General features: G+C 46.4%; 1 pseudogene; it reads left to right on the top strand.

The window, feature by feature from the left end:
* The first annotated feature begins 15,913 nt into the window (after positions 1–15,913).
* Positions 15,914–16,869, top strand: LOC136106065 (olfactory receptor 14I1-like; annotated as a pseudogene).
* Positions 16,870–17,246: the final 377 nt, after the last annotated feature.

Below are 17,246 nucleotides of genomic sequence, written 5' to 3'. Positions count from 1 at the left end.
TGGCAAGTGCAAAGAGTGGGCTGCACAGGGGCTTTTCCTCACCCTGGGGGGATAGGGTGTCCACTTTGGAGAGGACAGTCCCACCCCATGCCACTGCTGGGAGGGTGCCCACCTCCCTGGGTAACCAGAGGCTGCTCACCAGGCTCTTCTGCAGGACAGTAGCCACAGAGGGTGACATCTGCCTTCCTGCCTGGTCACAGGGCTGTCCCAGGGCATTTGTCTCAAGCCTGCAAGGTGCCCGAGGGCAGGAACACCACTACAGGCTTTACGCAAGACCAGGGGAAGCCTTAATGGAGTGGGCAAGTCCAGACCAGGAGTTGAGCACTGCTGCTTCTGCTGGAGCAGCTGACTGCTCCCAGGGCTCACCAGAAGCTTCTCTCTTCCCAGATGCTCTTGACTTACACCAACTCTGAGAGAGAATGTGTGCGGGAGAGGGCTGTGGGGAGGATTGAGAGGATGAGCTCTGTGCTGTCCAGACATCCCACACTGGAGGTAAGGACCCAGGCACTGTCTGACCAGGCTGTCTCCCCATCCCTGCACCCCAGAGCAGCCTGCAGCTCTCCCCATGTGGGGCTGCTGCCCAGACAGCTGCTTTGGAAGCTGTGGCTGACACAGCCCTGCAAAGCCCTGACTGCCCGTGGAGCCAGCCCTGGACACATGGTTGAGTTCAGGGCTTTGGCACCAGGTGCCTGCCCTCAACCCTCCAACTGTTCTGCCTCCTTCACCCAGGCCTGGGACCGGTCTCAGAGAGACAGACACAGCCCTGTAACCTATAGAGACATACACATACCAGTGCTAGGACAGCTGCTGGGGCATCTTCTCCTTTTCAAATCTTCGAGGGAAGAGGCAGCTTTGGCTGCTGTTCAGCACCGCACTCTCTTCTTGGATGTCCAAAACAGTAAAAGTTGTGTTGGGCTTCATCCCTTTACACACAGACATCTCCTGATGGCTCTGCTTCTCTTCCTGACCTCCTTTGCCCCTCCCAGATGCTTCCCGTAGCGTCCCAGCTGTCATTTTGCTGCAGCAGCTGAGTGCTCTCCTGCAGTCCAGGATCTTTCCCTCTCTCCTTCCTTCTTCCTTTCAGGATCTTGAATCCTTCTATTGTGTGGTTCCCAGAGCCAAAGCTCCCACTGATTACCGTGTCCCAAAGCCATGTCTTCCCTGCCAGTGAAGACCAGATCTACCTCTGTGTCTCCCCAGCTTGTCCTTCCAGTGCTCATAGCAAGAATCTATTCCTGACGCCCTCCAGAATTCTCCTTGATTGCCTATGTCCTTGCCATCTTGAGGGGAGATCTTGGGGCAGTTTGGGAAGCTTGCTGGCAGAGCTGCTGTGTCTTACTGAGTTTTTTGTGTTTCCCCACTGTTTAGGCAGGAGGAATCAAGGAAGACAGCTCCATTTGGAAGATCCTGACAGCTCCTCTCAAGATGGGCTAAAACTCAATCTCATGGTAATCAGCTCTTGTTGGCACTCTTGTGGGTGTCATTAGCTGGGGGCTTGCCTGAACAAAGACCTCCACAATCAGTGGGGCTGATGTGGCCTCAGTGTCTTTGCTGAGAGGGTTCCTTCTGTCCCTGTGGGGGACTACAGTGGGTCTGTGGATTCCCTGATGGAGGGCATGGGAACAAAAATTAGCCTTGAAGATATTAAGGCCTACCCGTGAGAAAGATGGGAGTAAAGGAGTATCTGGAGATGTTAAGGATGTACCTGTGAGAGGGAAGGGAGTAAAAAAGTAACATTGATGATAGCAAAAATAGCCAATGAGATGTTACTGCTGTAACTTGTAACCAATAGTGAAGAGACACATGAATTGGTAAAACTGTATAAAAATGCACTTGTGGCAATAAATGGCATCTACTACTTTCATCCTGGGAGAACTTGGTCTGTGTTGTTTGTCAGTCTCAACCATGACATATGGTGACCCCAACGCGATCCTGTGTGAAGAGGATCTCGCGTGAAGAAGAGACAGCGGTGAAGCTGTGGCAGCTGAAGATGAGTTGGGGAGACAGAGCCCAGTACTGCTGATAGAGCAGCAGGAGGGAGCTGCCGAAGATCCGGATCCTTGAAAAGACACCACGCCAAGAGTTGGTGAGCTACCGGAAATGGGGGGGGGGGTGGTGGTGGAACTTATCTAAAGAAAAGGGTACTATATTATTTACACGGAAGTTGCTTCTGAAGAAGCGGGGTGTTAGCCTTCTGGAACTGACTTTATGAAGGATGTTACTGTGGGGCAAAGCACTACTGAAAGATCCAAAGAAACAACTGAACTGTTAATGACATGGCACTTGTTGCTAGAGACTTTGAGAGGATTAAAAGAGCAATGGGAACAGGCAGAGGCAGTGAAGGGGGGTGGCTTCTCTGGGCTAGATTTGAAAACAAAAAGGTGAAAAAAGAGTGCCAAAAAATGCACTGTTCCAAACCCCAAATCCCCCTGTTACTACTGATTCTCCAGCACCGTTCAAGTCCGCATTATCTGATGACTTGGATGAGGGTCTGCAGCATTTGCTTGAAAAGTTAAAAGAAAAAGGAGTATGTGTACATGTTGCCCCAAGATCAGATAAAACCATGAAAGACTCAAAGCAAAATTAGAACTATGTAATGTAACAGTTATAGATCATATAGGATGGAACAATGGGGATTTGTTGAAAGGGGTGGGTATCTCCCAGCTCTTGGAAGAAACACTAATTGGCACACCAAAATTACAGGCACGATTGGTTTCTGAAATCCTGAGGCAGTCAACAGACCTTGCATATCAAGCAATGATAAAGGTGCCTGAAACTGACAAAGCAGCCAAATCATTTATAATCAGGGTCCCAATGAGAATTACATGCAATTTATTGACCATCTTCAAGAGGCCATCAATAAGCAGGTTGAAAACCTAGAAGCTAAGGAAGCACTGGTGTTGAAATTCGCAGTAGAGAATGCTAATGTTTGCTATCAATGTAGTATCTGCGAGTTTTACAGTACATATTATGTCTTTCTGTGTGTTGCCACTCTGAAAATCAAGCAGCTTGTCAGGAATGTGAGTTAATTGTTTTACTGGTTGTTGTTAGAATTGTTTCTTTGTGGTATAACTATGCTGTAAAACCTTCAACCTTCTCCTCACTTTTCCCACTCATGCTGCAAGCAGCCCTGTGCTTCCCCCCCTCCCTCCTTCTTCTCATGGTTTTTACTTACGAGATGGGGTCAGAAATGACTGTTTTCAGTCGTATTCCTAAGAAATTGGTATTGGGAGGTGTTTTGAAACACAGGACAGCGCTTGGAAATATGAGGAAGGAAGATCTTGTGAAATGTTATGGTCAATGGTGCCTGCTGTGTAAGTTAGATGAATGGGAAAAGTGGCTGGAGGATAGAACCTTGAAGTACAATACTTTGTTGCAACTAATGTTGTTTTTAAGGTGAGAAGAGCAGGACAAAATAAATCTCTACAAGAGATCATCAGATCATTACAGACAGTCTTACAGGTTTGAACTTCAACAAGCTGAGAGAGATTTAACTGATAACACACAGGCCACAGTAAACTTGCTGAAGTCTGCAAGATGCTTTCCTCATTAACCTGTTTTCTTTGTGGGTATCTGTTTAAGCAAGTTGCAGTTTTAGTAGGTCTTTGTTGTGTGGTACGGTGAGTTCACGGACTGTTAAATAATGAGAATCCATGGACTCAAAATGTGTGTTTTGTGATAATACAGAAGATCATGAGTAATTTAGTTCTTTATTTCGTGAATGTGATGGTAAAATTTTGTGTGTAGTAGCTGTTATTTTTCTTTCTAACATGCTAGTTTTATTCCACCATCCAGACTTGTGCAACTCTGTGATAGGCTGTGTCTCATCTCAATGTGCTGGATTTGGCTCTTTTGTATGCACACCCAGTAAAGAATCCTGGTTTGGGGATAACAGTTGTAGCACCCCAGATGAGACACTGATAAAAGCCTTGCCCAGTCCAGCTTGCTAGGGCAGCAGGGGGGCGGGTGCCGATGGGGCTTCAGCCGCACTGACCTGTTTTGCCAGGGAGACCCAGTGGTTTCTCCACCCGGCTGAGCAGTAAGCGGTTCAAAGGTGCAATGCTAAAATCGAGATATTGTCTTGAATAAGTGTAACTGTGATCCACATGCATATTTGAACTTGATGTTTGGTTTTCATATCTGAGCTCAGCATTTTAGTTTGCATATCTATATATTTGGTACCAAAAGAATTTTGTTTGGGGAGATAATTACAAGATGGCAACCGGTTCCACTGCTAAAATATCACCTTGTTCCTCCTTAGGATGCATTAGAGTAACTTTTGGGGAAATATTCTGATAAAAGAAAACTTGAAATGATACTTTACTCGAATGTGGCTTAGATGTGGCATTCGGAGTTTTGGTGCTGTATTGCAATTAATGTTGTTCTGCAGAACTTTGGAAAAAATTGGGTGAAGTATGGTACTGTAAGTTAATTTGCTAATTTGAGACCAGAAAAGAATTTAAATTGTTAAACTCTGATGCGCATTGAAAACCAAACCAGACCAAACCAAACCAAACCAAACCAAACCAAACCAAACCAAACCAACCAACCAACCAACCAACCAAACAAAAAAAACCCAACAACAACAAAAAAAAACACCAAAACCCAAAACCAGAAACAAAACAAACCCTAAATGCTAGGATGGATGTGAACTTGGTATTGCATGAGGTTGTATTTAAAAGTTGCTAGAATATGAACTGATTTGGATCTCAGGAAATGGAATAAGGGATTGATGTTTAATATGCTGTTTTTTGACATCTGTAAATTGCAAAAGCTAAATGGAGCTAAGGAATGTAACTATTGCTGAGCTACTTGGAATTGCATACAAAGTGTATTATGGTTGGAATGAAATGGGAAAACAAAAAAGCAAAATATCCCAGGCCTGTGCTTGAACATAAATTTCAGGCCTATGCCAAGCTGCAAGATAAATGAAGCTCATTGTAACTGAGGAGTTTGCCAGAGCCTCCCACTTCATACCAGCAATTATGCCAGCTGCATGGCCTTGGTACAGCTGAACTGCAGCAAGAAGAGAAAGAAAAAAAAAAAAAGGAATAACGTGGTTGCCTGCTGCTAAGTGGAAAAAGGGGGGCTTTACTCCCCACGCTCTGTCTTTTTTTTCCTGAAGTGTTGTCATCCATCCTTGTTGTGGCACTGCGTTGCTTCTCGGCTTTGAATTGGGGGTTGTTGGTGTTGTTTCTTTTTGCTTCCGTCTTGTTTCTTAGGTTCTGGCACATCTGAGGAAAGAGCTCATCATTTTACCTCCTTGCTGAAGTCAGTCTTTTCACACACTGGTCAGCTTTGGGGGGTCAGAGTGCTCAGTGCTTCTTTGGGTCAGACTGGTACTGATTTGGGTGTGGAGTGGAGCCAGGCTGGTTTGATGTGGAGTTCAAACTGATTTGTTTTCATGCTGGACTGGACGTCTTGCCATCTCAGATGGGGGTGAGAGGGAGGTTTTATTTCCCCCCTACCCCCAATCAATGTTACTGCTAGAGAACTGTAATACTGCATGAAGGAGTCTGAGGGTGAAATTCAAAAGCATCACCAGTGGATCCATAGTTCTAATGAAGCTGGGAAATTAGACAAAAAGATGTTTTTAATAGACTTATTCTGTGGTAACTGGTTGTAAGAGACTTCTTAGTAAATTCACCGTGCTAGTTTTTGAGGTCATGGGAGAGAATGAAAGAAAGGCTGGTTTTGAGACCAATAGAATGCCAAATTTGGAACAAAATTTTACCATATGAATTCTCGTATTTGCCTTTCCTGGGTCAAAATGTGTGAAGTAAATTGTAAACTCAAATAATGTTTTCTGAGAATTCTGTTTAGTTGTGTGTCCTACAAGAAGCTCCTTGGATGGTGCAGATCTGCTTGCTGCAAGTGAGAAATCTCCAAAGAAATTTTGAATGCTGTATTTCCACCAGTTTTAACAGCCAATGTTTTGATAAAGCAAACACTACACTGATAGATCTGAAACAGGACTTCGATCCAGTAAGGGAAAACAATATCCAATAAATACGACAGCCAAAAATGGAATTAGAAACTTTGATGAATAAATTTATGACAACCTCACAGGCTGACTGCATTCAATTGGACTTGCAGGTTTGTCTATTTATAGCTACAACATAGAAACAACCTGTGGCTATTGTGGGACAGAATGATGAGAATGCTAACAGACTCATATACCGATTGTTACTCTGATCAAACAATGCAGGGAATGAATTTAAGTCTTAATAGGCCATGATCCTTTTGTCAGATATGTACCATTTGCGAAATCTAATTTTGATTTTTTTTATTTGTAATCTATGTTCTTGTAAACTGCACTAGCTGGTTTTCTTAACAGCACAGCTTTTGGCATGCCTAAATGTAAATTGCTGCAGAACCTTCAAGTCTTTAACATCAGGTCACGGACCATACCTGTATTTGGTCTGATCCCACATGCTCACACAATTTTTGTTGATGGTTCTGGGCAGTCTCATAAAGCTGTAGTGGTTTGGTGTGAAGATAACAATCGGCATCATTCTGTAAAAATTATTGAAGGTTCAACCCAATTAGCAGAACTTGACACAGCTTTACATTACTTAGAGCTTTTTAAGGAGGAACCTCTAAATTTGATTTGTGATTCTGAGTACATAGTCAAGGTCTAATGCACGTATCTGATTCTGAACTGTTTTTTTTTATTTTATTTTATTAAAAAAAAAAAGGAGGGGGGATGGGGGAGAAGTAGGGAAAACAACACAGAACTGATTGTCAAAAACATTGTATGTGATGAATCATATCTAAGTGGTGCAGCCCAAATTTGCCCTCTGATGAAACACTTTGCAAGTATGACCCAAAAACATGCTAAATCAGAAAGAACCTACATTAGTTATGGTCAAATCATTAGTTAATGGTCGATGGAAAAGGCCACATCAATTGATAACCTGGGGGAGAGGCTATGCTTGTGTCTTCACAGATCAAGGGCCGCAATGGCTGCCAGCACAAAATATGAAACCTGTGTTATCTTGCTGACAATGATTGCTGCAGCTGCTGCGTTTTGGATGCCTGCACAAAGAAAGACTAACATGTGGATTACTTTAGCCAACATGACTGGCCAGGACTCTATATGCCTAGCTATGGCACCTCCGGAAAACCTGTTCCACACATGCTTGGTTGGCATCCCCCTTGATGACTACAGCAGCATCACACAACTGTTTCAAAATGGTGTTTGGTGCAAAAGCATTACAACGAACTGTAATAATACCAACATGGCACTTTGGATCAATTGCCTCCCGGAAGCAGATACTGAACCACAGGAAATGGAATTGCTGGGATCGGTGCCCATGGACGCCTGTATCCAGCTCGTTTGTGAAAAGTGTCAGAACAATATGCAAGAGCATGAATGGATAAAATTGCAAAATGTTAATGCTACCCTTGTTGACTGTAGAAATGAAACTCAATGGTGTAATGCCTTGCAGAAAAATCCAAGGTGTGTCATTGATAATGTGGGAGAGCGACCCCAAAACCTACTGCATGGTGTATTCTTGATCTGTGGAGATAGAGCCTGGCCAGGAATTCCTTCTAATGTTGTTGGGGGACCATGTATTTTGGGACTATTAACTCTCTTAACACCCAGTGCATCTATGATAATAGATCACAGAAGAGCTGACCTCAAATGACCAAAGAGATGTTCCATACCATATGACATCAGGAGTGAGCGAGTGGTTGTGTAGGACTTGGGTTCAACCTTGTCTACAAGGTTAAACAATAACACCCACACATCAAGGCAGGTTCAAATATGACTGGTTGAGGAGAAGCCTCAAGGAGAAGGATTTGGGCATTACAAGGGATGCCAGAGCAGCCAGTGGTGTTAAACAGCAATATGATCATGAGCACATTGGGCTTCACTGGGAGAGGCATGGTCACCCAGACAAGGGCAGTTATTGTCCATCTTGACTCAGCAGTGGTGTGGCCACATGTGGAGTGGTGTGTCCCAGTGGAAGGCTCCCCATTCGGGAGGAACATGGAGGAGCTGTCACGTGACCAGAGAAAGTCTGCCAAGATTGGATTGAAGTCGTGTGGAGAGGCCGAGTGACCCAGGGTTTTCTAGCCTGCTGAAGAGTGGAGGCCAAGGGAACGTGCTGGTTTAACTGAAACTGAGTTAATTTTCTTCACGTAGTTAGAATGTTTTCTCCTTCACAGCTAGAACAGTCTTTTTTTTTTAGATTTACTCTGAGAATCATGAGATAATGCTGCTTCTTCCCTGGGATGGAACAAACATTTTCTTCCAGTAGCTTTCCAGTGTTTGTGATTTTGCATGAAAGGAATGTAAGAACTCACTGATGTATTGCTTGTTATCAGGAAAACCAATGACTTCTTCAGCCATCCAGCTGCAGGTGCAAATTGACAGGAGGGGCCATAGACAGGCTGATCAGTGAAATATTCCCTGTGATTAGTGTCATGCTCGGTATAAAGCTGGAACCAGCTTTTTCAGCTAGTTAGTTCTGAGCCTCTGTGCCACTGGGCAAAAGGACCAAAGAAGTCCAGGTCTCTCAGTCCCTCTACACAGGACATCTGCTGAAGGCCCCAAACTACAGATGTCCTCTGGGCCCTCTCCAGCTCCTCTCATCTGCATCACAACATGGAGTTGGAGTTGAGAATTGTGACAAATCCATGTGGGGGGGTCCATACCAGAGCTGTGTCAAGGGCGATAATAACTCCCCTTGTCTGGGCGAATATGCTTAACCTAATGCAGCCCCGTATGCATGTGGCCTAGTTCATGGTGAGCGTAAATCAATGGCTTATACGGCCTCCTGCGTAGTTCCCAGGTGCTTCTTCTCAGCGTCACTCCTCAGCACTCAGAGTCACACAGTGTCAGGTCCCAGCTGGCCCTGATGTGCAAATTTATTATTCTTCTTGAGGCCAGACTTGTCCATTTTCCTTGTAAAGTTTAAGAGGTTTCTGCTGGCCAAATCCTGGAGTTTCTCAAGGCCCCTCTCAATTCAAGCTCCATTTGCTCAGCTGTTAATGTCTGTGTGCAGGTGGTTCGCCCTGACTGTGATGTGGTCTCACAAGAGAACAGTGTGTGAAGTTGAAGGTCTCTGCAAACTCAGGCAGGAATTGCCATGAACACAGTCTCCAAAACACCAAAGAAGGGTACAAAGCAAACAAAACCAGGGTGAGCAGAGAAAGGACTAATGAAGGCTGGGCTGTTTGTATGCAAGGCTATCTTAGTGGAAAATGTATACATGTATAGACACACAGAAAATATGGATCCCTCCAGGAGCTGGTCTTAGACCCTTTGTCTGTGTGGGAGCTGGCCCCAGGATCCCCTCAGCCTCCCAGCCTCCCTTACACATAGACAAATTCACACGCAGATGTCTGTCTCGAGCATAGCAGCACAAAACCATTGAGGCTGGAAGGCAGCCAGCTTCCACTTTCTCTGTGCTTCCTCTTCATGCCCACTGTTAGTCAAAAGCTCCTTTCTCATCCATGCAAGCCTCCTGCCTCTTTTTTTTTTAACTTTCTGCATGTGGGGGTGAACCATTCTGCAGTCTGAAGAGGAGATCCTTGACCATCAAAAAGCACTCTGCACCCCTCCTCTCTGCAGGGCTGTATCCTACGGAATTCTTCCCAGCAGGTTGCCCAGCAGGCCCAGGCCTGTTCTTGACTTTATTCCCCTCTCTCAGGACCCTGCACTCCACTTTCTCATCCCTGCTTGTTGATAAGTATGAAGTCCCACAGGGCACCTTACCTCACTGGCTCTTCTTTTTTTTTCCCTTGCTGCTCCCACCAGAGAGTAGGTTTGGGAGCAGCAAGGGAACTTACTAAAACTCCAGTGTGGGCTCGAATCAAATGCACAGTGACTGGTGCATCATCTCACACTGGACGTACATCAACTGAGGGGACAGTTGCCTTTGGAGAAACCCACATCAGAACATGCAAAGCCCTGTATGGACTGTGAGGAATTGCCCACACCAGAGCAGGTACAATTCTGAAGGGTTGTGGCATCTGGATATAGCCAGACTGGAGTACAAACAGCTACAAAGTTCCTTCTCTTCCCCAGGCTAAACAGCCCTGGGTCCCTCAACCTCTCTTCATACGCAAAATTCTCTTTGTATCCCTTTGCTGGACTCTGTCCAGTTGATCCAAATCTCTCTTGTACTGGGAAGCCCAGAACTGGCCTCAGTACTCCAGGTGTGGCATGTCTGTGGTACAGAAACCCCCACTCACACACACACACATGCACATACATGCAAACACACACACTATGGATCACCGGTAACTGGCCTCAGACATGCAGCCCATCCAGGAGCTCACCTTGGATCCTTGCTCTTCATTCACCTTTCTAGGGATGGAGGCGAGGCTGACCGGCCTGTAGTTTCCTGGGTTGTCCTTCTTGCCCATTATGAAGGCTGGAGTGATGTTGGCTTTCTTCCAGTTCTCATGGACGGGCAGAGCCATCAGAGAGTTTCCTGGGGACTTGGAAAAGGCAGACGTGCAACCAGTCTTCAAAATGGGCAAGAAGGAGGACTGGGAGAATTACAGAGTGGTCAGCCTCACTGGGGAAGATGATACAAGAAGTCATCCTGCAGCCATGTCCAGCTATTGGAAGGACAAGAAAAGGATTGCAGAACACATGAAGGAGGGAAAAGAAGGGGATATTTTGTATCAGGACTCTAGAAAGGCCTTTGGCATGGGTTCCTGTCATATACTTAAAACCAGATTTTTGAGAGCGGGATTGAAGAAATGGAATATGTGGTAGATGAGAGCTGTCCGAATGATAAGGGTCAAATGTCATCAGTGGTACAAAGTCCTCCTGGAAACCACTTACTGTTGTCACTCTGAACAAAGTGCATTTTCATCTCCTTTGTGGATGATCATAGAACCATCATAGAACCATTTTTGTTGGAAGAGACCCTTAAGGTCATAGAGTCCAGCCATAACCTAACTCCAGCACTCAAGCATGTCCCTAAGAGCCTCATCTATATGTCTTTTAAACAACTCCAAGGGCAGTTACTCCACCACTGCCCTGGGCAGCCTGTTCCAATGCCTAATAACCCTTTCTGTGCAGAATTTTTTCCTAATATCCAGTCTCCCCTGACACAACTTGAGGCCATTTCCTCTCCACCTATCACTTGCTACTTGGGAGAAGACACCAACACCCTCTATGCTACAACCTCATTTCAGGCAGTTGCAGACAACAATAAGGTCTCCCCTCAGCCTCCTTTTCTCCAGGCTAAACAGCCTCAGCTCCCTCAACTGCTCCCCATCACACTTGTGCTCCAGCCCCTTGCCAGCTCTATTCCCTTCTATGAACTTCCTCCAGCACCTCAATGTCTTTCTTGTCATGAGGGGCCCAGAACTGACTCCAAGATTCCAGTTTTGGCCTCCCCAGTGCCCAGTACAGGGGGATGGTCACCACCCTGGTCCTGCTGGCCACGGTAGTGCTGATACAAACCAGGATGCTGGTGGCCTGCTTGGCCACCTGGGCACTTTACTGACTCATGTTCAGCCACTGTCAAACAACACCCCCAGGTCGTTTTCCTCCAGGCAGCTTTCCAGCCACTCTTCCACAAACCTGTAACATTCATGGGGTTCTTGTGACCCTAGTGCAGGACCTTACACTTGGTCTTGTCAAACCTCAGACAATTAGCCTCAGCGAAACGATCCAGCTGGTCCAGATCCCTCTGTATGGCCTTCCCACCCTCCAGCAGATGAACTCTCCCACCCAACTTGGTGTCATCTTCAAACTCACTAAGAGTGCACTCAATCCCCTCATCCAGATCATTGATAAAGAGATCAAACAGAACTGGCCCCAGTACTGAGCCCTCGGGACACCACTCATGACCACTGGATTTGACTCCAAACACCACCACTCCTTGGACCTGGCCCTCCAGCCAGTTCTTTATCCAATGAAGAGTACACCTGTCAAAGCCAGTTGCTTTGGGAGAACAATGTGGGAAATAGCATAAAAATCTCATAAAGCCTCAAAAGATCGTAAACAGACAACCGTTTCCTAAGACATGGTCATAAATGTCCTGTTATGGTCAGGAAAGGTCACCAAGAGCTCTGGAGACAGTGAGGAAGATTATAAAAAGCACCTTGGAGATCCTAAATGTTCAAGGTCTCTCCTGGAAAGCAAATGGCCCTGAGCAGTGACTGGCCATGTGAAGGTCTGGGAGAGAGAGCTGGGGGATGTCAGTGAGAAACAAGGGGTGACTGATGGCTGTAGCAAAACTTTAAACCATGTCTTAAACAAAAATGGAAAATAGTTGATGTCTGCAGTTGAAAGAGGAGGAGATTTGTCCTAGAAATACAGCATGAAGGAAGACAGCTCCTGTGCAAATCAGGGGTGATAAAGATGATTCCATGCCTCAGCCTGGCAGATGAGGAATGTCCACTGCTGGGGGTGGCTGTGCTCAGTCACCCACATGAGCTCACTTTGCTGACCAGCACCTTTGAATCAAACCTGTCCAGTGCCAAGGATGGGTAAGAGCGTAGTTTGCTCAAGTAACCCCAGATGGATTCCTACCAGTTGGGGTTGTTCTTGTCCGGAGCCCAAAGAGTCCTGCCTCAAACTCAAAGGCCTGGGAGCCCTTGCTGGTGGTAACTGAGGCAAAGAGGTCATAGGCCATCTCAGATTTTTCTACTCCTACTCTTACTAAATTCAGCTGTGATCTCTTTGTTTCTTCTTTAAATGTTCCTGATGGAGCAACAGCTCATCTTGGTTCCCATTGCATTCCCTTTCCATTTTCAACCGAGTTTTTAGAAGGATCATTGCTGTGCTGGGAGGATGTTGTCCTTGAAGACAAGACATATCCAGGCACAATGTGAAAATGATTGGTCTATTCCTTGGCTGTATCATCATGGATGTGATTAAAGACCCCAGTGTGATGGGCTTTGTGTTCATGCAATGCTGCAGCTGTTGGGTAAATGAGGGACAGGCCTTGCCTCTCTGAACACATCTGATGACTGATGCCTCTGACTGATGGCACCTGCCAATGGCACGCAGGCAGAAAATCCCAATCCCTGTGATGCCGTCTGGGGTGTCTGTCACACACCTGCCCTGAATGGGAATTACTTTTCTGTAAATCCTCTGCTGTTCCTGTAAACCCTGGCATCCCACGTAGCTCTGTGGGCCTCAATTCGAATACTAAATTGAGTAGATACCCTGAGTTCTGTAAGTCAGTGTGGGACTGAACATGAGGCAACCGCCAATATAGACAGTCAGGAACTAGTACAAACAGCAGAAGAAGAGAGACACGGAGCTCTCCCTATGTACTACTCGAACCGTTCACATGAACATCTCTATAGGCTGCCTTGAACATGATGAGTAGGGACAGGTTCAGTTGACTTTATTCTGAGCATCAGCTGTTGTTTCAGTTGACCAAAGGAGATTCCCAACATCGTCCAAAAGGATGGATCCACAGATATTGCCCTATCTCTAAGAACTGCTCCATTTGATTCTGCAGGTATCTGCAAGTATCTTAGACCTCCTCTGGCAAGACACATGTCACCAACATGTGCACCTGAACACCTCACTATTGGCCTCCATCTTCATTAATTAGCATGGGAGCTTAGAAAAGGAGATCACATGCAGTTGCCTATTTTGTGAACATCCAAACACCTGATGCAAGAGGAATCCCACCTCACGTGGATTTTTGACTGGGATGTGTGGGAGATTAATGCCTTTCAAGCCTCAGGACTACAAACCCAGGATGAGATGCCTCGATTGACACAGATGAATTCCTTCTCTCAACAGGAGTAAAGGAGATGGCCAAGAGAAAGGGATTCTTGGACTCAAGTCCCTAACTCATTTCCTAGTAGGAGAAATGCCACCACTGAAACTAAGTTTCTCCCCAGCTGAGGGAGGAAACATCAGTGACGACTTCAGCCTGTTTCACAGCAGGCTTTGGTGCTGTGGGGAGAAGCTGTGGGTGGAAGGAGTGACCATTGGCAAGGCCTGAAGAGTGGTTCTGCTGCGGAGACGGATTCTCAGAGATCCGCATCACCCCCACAGCAATTGCAGAGGGTCCTTCTGAGGAACAACATCAGGGCAGCAACATCTGAAAGGGAAGGAGTCTGTGCTTTCAGTTTTCCACTGTTGTTTGACTGGGTGGGCAGTGGGAGATGGAAATTTATTTCTCTGCTTTGGAGAGGACACTGAGACCCCATTTATTGATAGGACTTGTCTGAACTTCTCCTCAGCCCCTGAACTCAGAGACATCTCTGGGCAGTGCCCAGTGCCAGGAGGTGTGAGCAGGGCAGAGCTGAGTACACAGCAGGTGGGATGGGGTCTGTGACACTGACAGGCAGGAGACCCAGAGACAGAGAAGCAGCTCCTGGCAAGGACAAGCTCCAAGTAGCAGAAACATAGATAGGGATGAAGGATCTGCTCCCAGAAATGCCATGAGAGGGAGGATTCTGGAACCACCTTGCCATCCCCTGAAGTACAGACACCTACCATGGAACAAACCCCTGGTCACCTCTCCCACCTCTTCTCTTGAGTTGATCAGTCACCTTCTCAGTTGTCTCACACTTTAAAAGGAGAAATTACCAAATACCTGACTGTCTGTCTCTCTCTCTCCTGGCTCCATTTGCAGCAGCTCTGTGGAATTTCTCCCTTTTTCCTCTCTGTCTCTGATCACCTTGTTCTTTTCACTAGACCTTCTGGGGTAGGGTTTGGGTTAAGCTGCAGTCCAGAGACCTGGGGACAGACAATCAGGTGGAAAAGGTCCTGGAAGCAGAGGGGTGGGCAGGGAAGAATACAGTTCAAAATAGTAACATAATGGAAAAGAGAACTGGGAAAACTCCCTGTCATCCCCTCCCATGCAGAGCCCTTCCTCTGAGCAAGGCCCCTGACCTGGTCTCTGACGCAGTCAAGTCTGTGCCCTCATGGTCATGGGGCACAAGGCAGCAACCACCCCTTCTGCAACCAGAGTTCCGGCAGAGGAGAGGTGCCTCTCTCCAGCTAGTGCCCATTTCATTCTGTAGAGCACAGGGTGAGTATGATGCCTCACAACCTTGCTGGCTGGGAGGCTGCCTGCATGGCTGGTTACGGTGATGACTTTCTCAAGTGTTTTTGTCTCTCTTCTTGCCTCCTTTGGCAGAAGGATCATGGTGCTGTTCCTCCTCTTTCTGCCTGTCTGTGCTGCTCCTGTTCCTGCTCTTGAGCTCTGTGGGGCTGGGGGAGTTTCAGACACCAACCCTTCAAGCCTTGCCAGGAAAGGGTCTGCAAGGGAGTGAGGAGCCCCAGCCCCCTTCTAACTGATGGGGCTCCAGGAAATGTGAGCTGTGGGCTTGGGAAATGCATGGCTGTTTGGAGAGGAGATCCTGTCTGTAGGACACTTGACCATTTCCCTCCAGTGTCCTGAGAGGCTGTGCACTTGACACCAGACACTGCTGTGTCACAGCATCTTTGTGATCTGTGAGAGACACATAAAGAAGCCCCAGAGGTGCTAAGACTGTGGAAATGGTGTTGAGCAGCTGTATGTGGGCAGCTGAAAGGTGCCCTGCGTGTCTTGCCGAGACAGGGAGTGTTTTTTCCACTCTCAGGCACCCCGTGAAAGAGGGAGAAGTTTGAAGATCTGAGCTTTGAATCCGAACTCCTCTAATCTCAGCAGTGTCAGGTTTCTTTCAAGGGGAATATACGAGTGTGATCGTTCTCCAACTCAAGCATGTACATGCACAAGGCAGCTGGGAACAAGACTGACAGAGACCCCAGCACCACTCAGCCTGAACTGAGAGTGAACTCTTTCGCCACTCAGGTGTCATGATAAAAATGCTGAGGATTTCTACCTTTGAAGAAGAGTCCTCAGGTAGACAGAAATATCTAAAAGAAAAAAGACAAAAAAAGAGTTTTCTTGCTTGAAAAATGTCTCATAATGTTTCACTTTCTTTTGCTCCTTCACCAGTCCCTCATGACCAGAGGCAGCAAATGTCCAACAGCAGCCCCATCACCCAGTTCCTCCTCCTGGAATTTGCAGACACACGGGAGCTGCAGCTCTTGCGCTTCTGGCTCTTCCTGGGCATCTACCTGGCTGTCCTCCTGGGCAACGGCCTCATCATCACCACCATAGCCTGTGACCAGCACCTCCACACGCCCATGTACTTCTTCCTCCTCAACCTCTCTGTTCTTGACCTTGGATCCCTTTCCACCACTGTTCCCAAATCCATGGCTACTTCCCTATGCAACACCAGGACAATTTCCTATGCAGGATGTGCTTCCCAGGTCTTTTTCTGTTTATTCTTGATCACAGAATATTCTATTCTAACCATCATGGTCTATGACCGCTATGTTACCATTTGCAAACCCCTGCACTACGGGACCCTCCTGGGTAGCAGAGCTTGTGTCCACATGGCAGCAGCTGCCTGGGCTTGTGGGTTTCTCTATGCTCCGCTGCACATGACCAGTACATTTTCACTGCCCCTGTGCAAGGGCAATGCTGTGGACCAGTTCTTCTGTGAAATCCCCCAAATCCTCAGGCTCTCCTGCTCACACTCCTACTTCAGGGATTTTGCAGTACTTGTAGTTACTGCCTGTTTAGTATTTGGCTGGTTTGTGTTCATCGTGATGTCCTATGTGCAGGTCTTCAGGACCGTGCTGAGGATCCCCTCTGAGCAGGGACGGCACAAAGCCTTTTCCACATGCCTCCCTCACCTGGCTGTGGTCTCCCTGTTTATCAGCACTGCATATTTGCCTACCTGAAACCCCCTTTCATCTCATCCCCATTCCTGGACCTGGTGATGGCAGTTCTGTATTCGATTGTGCCTCCCACAATGAACCCCCTTATCTACAGCATGAGGAATCAGGAGCTCAAGGAGTCCATTAGGAGGGGAATTTCATGGTTGTTTGTTGGTGCTGATAAACTTTAAATGACTCTACAAAAATGACTTCCAGTGTATGCCAGTGCAGGCCTGTACTCTATTTATTGTTTTATCCTTTTTATTTTGTTAACATTACCTGTATTGTTATTTATGGTTATGATGTTCTTACATAAGCATTTGTATTCATCTCACGCTCTTGAGAAATGAACCCAGTAGAAATATTTTTTTGAACACCTAAAACTTGTATAAATGTTTTTTTTTTTTTTTTTTTTTCCTAGCATTGTTTCAGAGCTGACTCTTTCATTGTCTGTCTGTGATAAAATGACATCTTCTCCTTGCAGTTCATCTAGATTTGGCTGTTGTTCTAAAGCTGGTATCAAAAACAAGCCCAGGAATTTCACCCCAAAACCAGCCAGAGTAAAAAGCTCATTGCCACATTGGCA

The sequence above is a fragment of the Patagioenas fasciata genome, chromosome 11 (assembly GCF_037038585.1).
Source record: "Patagioenas fasciata isolate bPatFas1 chromosome 11, bPatFas1.hap1, whole genome shotgun sequence".
NCBI classification, from domain to species: domain Eukaryota; kingdom Metazoa; phylum Chordata; class Aves; order Columbiformes; family Columbidae; genus Patagioenas; species Patagioenas fasciata.
This window is presented reverse-complemented; position numbering and strand designations above follow the sequence as displayed.